This window comes from Prenolepis imparis, unplaced genomic scaffold, assembly GCF_030444845.1.
Source record: "Prenolepis imparis isolate NDT839.2.m4 unplaced genomic scaffold, iyPreImpa1.0 SCAF_13, whole genome shotgun sequence".
Classification (NCBI taxonomy): domain Eukaryota; kingdom Metazoa; phylum Arthropoda; class Insecta; order Hymenoptera; family Formicidae; genus Prenolepis; species Prenolepis imparis.
In genome coordinates this window covers 9953307-9962684 of record NW_028141171.1, presented here as the reverse complement: position 1 = coordinate 9962684, position 9378 = coordinate 9953307, and positions in this window count along the sequence as shown.

Genomic DNA, 9378 nt, shown 5'->3' with positions numbered 1-9378 from the left:
TGCGGCCCACGTACCGAAGTCGAGGAATCAAATGGCGCCGGAATACTAAACATCCCGGAATACTTACCTTCCACGCCACCCCACGTGGTGGAAGGTAACACCCTGGAGTAAGGCCCTCGACTATTCTCGTGCACGTACGGTCACGTGACTAACTCTTTTCGACCATTTCGCTCGCGAGGTGTACGGGACATAACACCATTGAAGAAAATGCGCCTAATTCCTCAACGGGGGGGTGCGGGCGCGAAGTGCCAGGATTCTCGTCGAGAGACGACGCAGCGTCTCCTTCACCCCCCCCCCCCCCACCCGGTGTTCAATTTGGAAGACGACATCCGCTTTGGAAGACGTTGGCTGTCTCAGCCAGTCTCAACGCGAATATAACACTTCATTCTCTCGACATGACATTTTTTTCTTCATTTGCTAGATATTCGCAACGATAGGACGTCGAAGTAAGTAGTATTCAGTGCCATAATATTACAAGTGTCTGATCTGAAACGAGCTGTATCTTCTTTTTTTATTAGCATCGTTATTTCAATTTATCTATATGACTGTACAAATTAGTTCTTTTTCATTTCTATTTAATCTTCGGGATTATATATGTAAAAAAGGGGATTTTTCACAAATCCAGCTCTCTTTACATCTTTCATTAAATTTTACTCATTAATGTGTCTGCGTGTTTCCGTTTTAAATATATATTAATTTGTTTAAAATTATCTACATATGTATACATATAAAGCGAAAGAGAAATAGCTAATATTCGATCCGTGTGAAAAAATTGAACAATACCAACGCGGAGCGCAGAGTTCAACTTTTGATATGTAAAATGATAGTGTTTAGATTGTGACTGTGAAAAATACGCGTTCGTTGCGCACCAATAGATCGTTTCCGCTCGGCGAATGTTCCGCAGGTTTCGGAGCAGTGTCACGAATATGATTGTTTCGCCGAATCTCAACGCGGCGCGCGTACGTCGGGCGAATGCACGGCCAATTTATTCGGCGAGCACGTCAAAAGAGCTCAATTAACGCAAACGCGGCGGGCGTACGGACGCTATCGGTGTCTAGCGCATGAACAAAAATAACGAGCAAAAATAGCGGGGTCCGATCTTTCCTCGCCAACGGACGGATCCGGCCGGGTGGAATACAAAAACGGCAAACAAGCCGACAGGAAAATGGGAGAGAGAGAGAGAGAGAGAGAGAAAGAGAGGGAAAAAGAAAGGCAAGTAACGAGGGGATATAACGGAGAAAAGATGCGAGGGTGAGATATATATATATAGACACAGCCAATAATTATTTATATATATAAATATCGAAATAAAATTGTATATAAAAATTGAAAAAAAAAAATTATTTTAATTATTTCGTCATTTTCCGTCCCTTCTATTAGAGAGGAAAAGTTTCGCAAACGCGTATATGTTCACGGTGGGATTTAATAGGAAATGCGGCCGTCCATTCAGGTTGCGGCGGAACATGACAGTAACCAGCGTCAAACACTGTAACGTCCGGTCCAATTACCGTCCGCTCTCTATGCCACGGTTCATAAAATGTAGTAATTCAATATAGCGCGCACATGCGTGCCGTGTTTGCCGAGGGAGTGCAGATTTCGATCTTTCCGCCCGATTTCGTCATAATCGTCGTTAGCGCGATGTAAAAATCGCTGTTCGCGAATATAATATTTAATTTTCCTTCCTCGGGAGTTTGTTTAATCAGAATTGAAGATGCGGAAACACTCTGCCGCTTGACGACGCGAAATTGACGTAAACTAAAGAGTTATCTACCCCCTCGACTTTTTATTCAGAAACTTGGATAGTGAATAATTCTATGGCGGAAAGTAACTCGCCAGTTGAATGTACAAAAAGTTATTCCCTCTCTCGTGCAAGTATTTTTAACAAACTTATGTCGAACCTATGTAGCTGCACAAAATCGTAACAGAGATGCGTTTAAAGAAACACGCCGGAGACGACATGAAAGGAAATCATTCGAACAAAAATAGAGAGAGGGAGACGCGAACGGTGAGCAAGAGAGGGATGAAAAATGGGGGATGGGACGCGTGTACCACGGCAGAACGAAAGATAGGAGATAACTTGCAAAAATAATAATGGCCGTGAATACCGTATTACTCGTCCGTAGCGTTTCTCTCCTTTATCGACTTTCGCGTTTGCTAGAGAAAAAAAGAAAGAGATGTGCCAGAAAAGCATAGAGAGGAGAGAAGAGGTGTGAGAAGAAAATCCCGTAGATCGACTGTATATAAGAGAGCCGTACGGCAGATTGTACCGACCTTCGTAGCTATCGGTGAGGATATTTGCCGCAGGGCAACGCGCGCGCCATCATTAGAATCTACCCCCAGGTACCCTCGCGGCTCTTTGTACCCTCCGTGAACGCACACCCGCCCCCTCAGACCATCTCCGATCCACGCCGATAGATAGCCTTTCCCCAACTCACCCTCTTTCTCTCTCTTTCCCCTTTTCGCCCACGTCCACCTTTTCCGACACCGAACGGCGTGAATAGAGAGTTCTTCTCTATCAATGCTTTGAAATCTCGGCGCAGTATATATATATATATATATATATATATGCGATGGCGTTGAAAGCCGACGAAAGTGGCGCAGCTATAGGGGTTGTTTCGAGAGGCGGAATTAGATTTATTAAGGGTAAGAAACGCGTGACGCGCTGCGGAGACGTTGTAAGATGCGGAAGAGCTCTAGAGTCTGTGGGATACTCCCATGAATTATCTTCCAAAGCAATCATGTTTGTGTGAAAGAAGGTGTCCACTCTGTTTTAATCCGCTAATTTATTTATAAGTCGCATGCAACAAAGAATATTGATCACATTAGAAGCGACCGGAAGCTTCAAATTGGAAAGAGCGATAACAGGGATAAGCTCACACACATTTTGCACTACAAGCTGAATCAATCGCGGACCAAGTTTTCAAATCGTTATTTATTGTTAAAATAATAACACAAAATATTATTTCCCAGGTGTATGTATTTATATATACACATATATATATTTTAAAATAAAGTTATTTTATTTCATTTTACTCATCATTAAATAAAATTTCTGATGCGAATAAAACATTATTACGTCCGTATAATACGAATAGAATAATTAATGATCGTCAATGCATCTGTTATATTTAAATAATTAGAAATGTTAATTAAAAATATTAATTAAAAATGTAGACCTGCGCAGATTGTATAAATTTTATATAATAACACACGTCCATTTATTTTAATCTTGTTAAATTTTACACAATTTTGCGCTCCGACATTCCAATCATTTTCTCGACTAAGACGACTTTATTTTCAAATCTTTTTAGTACCTTGTTAGTATTGTATTGTTGTCGGTAGCACCGAGACCTGTTTCAAAGACTTGTACCGAAGTTGAATTTGTCCGAGGAATCGTCTTACGTGTGTGACAATGTCGCAACAATTTCTGATAAATACTACTAGCGTCCCGGCTGATGCGAATCGAGGGTGTTCAGCGGAAGGATAAAAATGGGATAGATAAAAGCGAAAGCTTTCACGGCGTAAGTGCGAGCTCTTAGAAAATCGAGTAAGACAGAGCTTCTCTTGTCTCGCGGATGTTATAGCGTATTCTGAGATTTATGTAGAATAAATTTCTCTCTACTCTGATAGAATCAATTATTTTATCGAGAGAGAAGCGTAGCGCGAATTAAATTTAATTCTATTCGCGAATCCATACACGCACATATAATCGTATTTGGTAATAAAATTTTTATTTACGTCATAAAATCCGCAGAAATTGTAGAACAATTTTGGGTGCTTCCAATCGCGATAGGTGAACAAGCAACGACAATAACGAAAATTCGCATACCGAGTGCGCTCGGTAATTCGCGGCGATAGGTGCAACGCGCGGGCGGAGCATTACTAAAGTGCTGTAATGTTGATTAGTTTAATGGCTTTTGATTTAATGGCCGGTTGCAACACACCATGGACGCGCGGCCCGATGTCGATATATACGTTGCGCTCGGTAATCGGCTGTCGCATTGCATGCGACATGCGGGGGACAATGCGCGCTTTTCGCTAATACGATCGCGCCGCATCGTTCGCGATTACACACAACGGTACAAATATTTATTAGTTTATTTAAAAAGCGTTTCGAGGGAACGAAAAACGTCCCCGACAATGCGCGACGATTCATTTCGAAATGCTTTTTGGCGTTTCGCAAACTCCCGCCCGCGTGTGTACTGCGTGTGTATTTGCTCGTCATCATTCGATTTGTGTTTTGTTTCAATTTTGTCAGCGTGTAACGCGAGAGCTTTCAGGCAACGCAAACTTCCATTAATCCCGCTCATAGGTTTTCGCGCTTTCCCGCCCGTAGGTTTTCGCCGAAAGAGTCCCCCGCGTCAAAATTGCACGAGTCAAAGTCGCGTCTCTCATCGGAAAGTGTCTTTCGATAAAGATCGGCACGTGCCAGTCGAGAGAGGCGGTGTTCCACGACATCGTCTCGCCTCGAAAGCGTATTTTCACCCTTCATCTCTCTCTCCCTCTCTCTCTCTCTCTCTTGACTTCCTTCGACGGGCCTTCGACACCCTCTTCACCCGCGCACTTTTTTATTTACCCTTTATTTGACGCTTGACACGCGACGCGCGTAATAGAATAACGGCCTCTCCGACGGCGGAAGTGGCGCGCGACGATCTCCTCTGACGGAAGACAAACTTCAATCAATGCCGCCGGAGACAAAAGACGTTCGAGAGCGGAAAGACGACGACGACGACATAGACGACATAGACGACATAGACGGCGACGGGTCTGCTGCACGGATTTATCTCATGAGTGCCGTCGATTTCCCTCCACTTTCAAACCTTTCCGCGAAATTTCTCCGGAACTCCGAAGAAAGATTGGCCGGTGACGCGTTTAGCTTTCGATATATTTTATGGATATCGAGTGATTTCGGCGTATTTTCTTTTGCGCGCATTGGTCTCGAACGAACCGAGCCATTCCGACGGAAACTTCGCAGACGAGAAAGATTTCTTATTTTTTTTTCTTTTTCTTTCTTTGCCGCTCTGAGAATATCGAGGGAATATTTAGGAGAGTTTCGATGGCGAGAGTATCGTTAATCGATGTGATATATATGTGAAATTAATAGTATTTTATGTGAAAATCTTGTTCAAGTATTTTAAACAATAGAAGACTCTTTGCGCAGAATATATTTTTTTATACGTTTTTTTTTATTGAGGAACGCGCATGCTCGCTATAATATTACTCTCTGCAATACTCTATTAAGACAAATTGCCAACACGTGATTTACTCACTATCGGATAATCATGCTATATTGGAGCGAAACTTTTAATCTGATTACTTATTCGCGCCCAAGAATACCGAGTATGATTCCTATCGCCTGGAATTTATCTCTAAACTTTTTATCTTGATTTACTTTCGGCTCAGTATTTGCCGTAAAAAGGAATTGCTCCTGTACCAAAAAGAATTTATTTCGTATCTCTGAACAAATTGTCAATCACTCATAATAGAACACTCAATCTTTGTGTGTAAAAATTTGTTTTTATCATAATTTTATGATATTATATTATATATCGCCTTGTATTTTAATTCGTTTTTAATTTACCTAAATTTTTAATACATCTCTTTTATTATAAAGGATGGAGAGAAAAAGCAAGTGGAACTATGTCGTGAGTAAGGTTTTAATTTAAGATTTGACTCCTACAATTTTATTCATCCTTCTGCATATCTTTGTAAAAATGCAGAAAGAACGAAGATGCATGACGTGCACGTTTCTTTCGAATTCTTTGCAACGATAATGCTCATCCACTCTTTAGGGGTAACGGGACAATCATCCCTTTCGGGATGATGTGTTCGGGGCATTCCTTTGTCACGCGCGTTCCTGGTAGGATGAATCAGCGTTCGCCGAAACGTTTCTACGCGATGAGACAGACGTCGTCATAAGTCGTTTTTATCGAGCTCTTAATCCCGTGAAAGACTACAAGGGGATGAAAGGAGCAACACTAGGTTTCTACATATACGAGTCTTTGAACTCATTTCCGCGTACACGCGAGAATACTTGTACGTTTCATGACACAAATTTTGCGACGTTTGCTTTTAGAAATCAAGCTCTTACCTGTCTTACATATGCTTGACTTCTTATTTTAGTTAGAGACACCATCGAAATATTAAAGCGCGTATTCCGGCGTTTCCTTTAATATTCTTTTCTATTCTTGCAAACCGACCGACTTCGTCATTTCTCTGAAAATGTAAGGAACGAAAATATCTAAAGAGAAAAATTTTAAAAAAACAGATAAAAAAATTAACGTTTTATTATGTTCCGAATAGAAACTTGACACTAATGACGTAGTTACTGCAATTACATACCATAATGACAATTGTCACGACAAACTTAAAAAATAGAGAAAAAATCATATAAAGACAAAAGTATTTAAAATCTAGAAATAAAAGAAGAGGAAAATAAAGATGCAAGGGAAAGAGTTATATAGCAGGATAAAATAGAATTTATCAATTAATTAAAATATTAATTGAGATTACAAGGCAGAGATTGATTTACAGATCCAGAGCAAATATAAAGCTGTACTCTGCTCACGACATGTAATTGCGCAGCGATGTAAAATATTTCTATCGCATATCGTTCGGAAAGCATCTAAAAAACAATCTCCTGTCTATCGCAAAACAATTAAATGTCCATATTTAGCGATAGTATACGATGACGTTAACTCTCCAGTTTTATTTCAAACATAGTATTTTATCGTAATACTTGACGTTTACGTCGGCCGTGTTGGTTACAGGCAGACAAATAGTTGGGCAAACTGTGTGTTCGTGACAAATCTGTTTTCCCGTATTGTAAAAAGTCGCCAATTTATATATATATACAATATGTATATAATGTATATACATATACATATGTATGTGTGTATGTGTGTGCACAGACACATACATACATACATACATACATACATACATACATACATACATACATACATACATATATATATATATTGAAGTAGAAAACCGATCACGAGTGTTTAAAACCAAATAATGTATATATCATCATCTCTTTCTCTCTCTCTTACAAATTTAAATTAATAATATATAACTTTATTTTATTTTTTATGAGATTATATTATACGATAATTGTTAGATAAACTAAAATTCTTCAATATATCAAAAATTGAGAAAAGAGCATCGTATTGAGATTTATATTTCATTTACACACAATAATCCCTTTCTAAAAAAGGCATGTTAAGTCAATTCTCAATACAAGTATTGTTGCCTCTTCTCCGCGATGCTAATTGGCTGCCTCGATTCGCGTTGTGCGTTATATGTTGTAAATATATTGTATGCGCGATTAATATTTTTTGACAGAAATCAGCTGATAACTATCAAAAATATTAATTGAGTTTAAAGTATATTATAACATATTATTTAAAACATATTATTTTATTTAATTTTATTTTGAACAAACTGTTAAACTACTAACCCTCGCGATGACAGTCTCTCGATACTACAAATATAACGCATAATGCGAATCGAAACAATTAATCAGCATCGGAAAAGATGCAACAATATTTGCAAGAATCGACTTAACGTGCCTTTTTTTAGAAAAAGATGTTATAATATTTTGAATTCGATTAATATTTTTGACAATTATCAGAGCTGATTTTTGTCAAAAAATATTAATCGCAGATATTATACCATATTATTTAAAACATATGTTACTATTTTAATATTTTCAACATATTATATATACCCCCATTATCGCTATAGAAATACTATAAAATAAACAATTTCTAACTCACCGATACGTGCAATAGCGAAGTTGTAGTACACAGCACATTGATCTGAAAACAAAATATTCAAATTATGTATATACATATGTGTGTGTCGAATATCTCATAAACAATGCAGTTTAGCAATAAGCTTAAAAAATGTTTTATTTTGCATACCTCACAGTTGCCCCGATGTCGCCCGATGCCTCCCCGGGCCTCTTCCTCCTCCTCTCTTGGTCGACCGTGATTGCTTCTTCGAAGCATTCACGACACTCGCGAAAATACGAATAATTACGATTGCCCGACACTTTACACGGCACTCCCGACGCGCGAAACTTTACACGGCACTCCCGACACGACGCGTGAATCGCACTATGTATCGCAATGCTATCTGTAACAAATAAAATACATACATATATTAGAATAATCTTATTATTTCGCATTATAACATACACAATATAAATATAATGTAACAATATAAACTAGAATTCGCAACACATTCGCGCGCGCGACAACAGATTAAGTTGGGTTATGTTGGCAAGAGATTTTGCATCGAATTTTTCGCGAAATGTGCGTTTCAAACAGTTACGCCTACATATTAACGTTGAAATTATGATATGCGATTGATAAATATAACAATACAAAGGTTAGAAATCGTTTCTAACGATTATGCTTACTAATTAATCACAGCGGGACGCAGCTCCAACTGCCTGATACTCGCGGCGTTTCGGTAATGGCCGCGGCTACAAACATCGGCAACTTCACTCTAATAACGCGCGCGCGATACTATATACATGACTTAATATTAATAATTAATTAAAACTCGAAGGAGATTCGTTCGAAAAGATATGGCTTTAGAAAGAAAAAATATTAATCGAGAATAAGGTATTATAACATATTATTTACAACGTATTACTATTTTATAACTTTTACTATAACTAGAATATTTAATTAGCAAATTTTATTAATGGTTTTTGACAGAAAAATTATCTGATTAAGAGACATTAAGAGAAAGAACTTCTCTTTCTCCGCAATAATATTTTCTCTCTCGTATTCATAGAAATGTTTTCGAGATGTCTTGTGTATTTGAAGCTTGATTATTGTAAAAAATAATTAATTTGTTATATAATTAATTTGTTGTATAATAATTAATTTGGACAATTTGTCAGTGTATCTACCGAGCAATCACAACGTCTGATTAATGTCTTATATTACTACTGAAAAAAAATTAATTGAAGCTCTACATGACATATATGATTAAAGCGTCAGCTGATTAAAGCGTTAATTTACTAATTAATTTTTAAAATAATGTTATAAAAATTAAAATAATATAATATGTATTAAATAATAGGTTATATAATACTTTAAACTCGATTAATATTTTTGACAGTTATCAGCTGATTTCTGTCAAAAAATATTAATCGAGAATAAGATATTATAACATATTATTTACAACATATTACTATTTTAATTTTTTAACATATTATTATTTTAAAATTTAATTAGAACATTAACGCTCTAATCAGCTAATTTCTGTGAAAAAATATTAATCGAGTTTAAACAAACTTTATATTATTTTTTTTTAAATATCATTTTTTTAACATAAAACCGAAGAATGGCGCGCGCG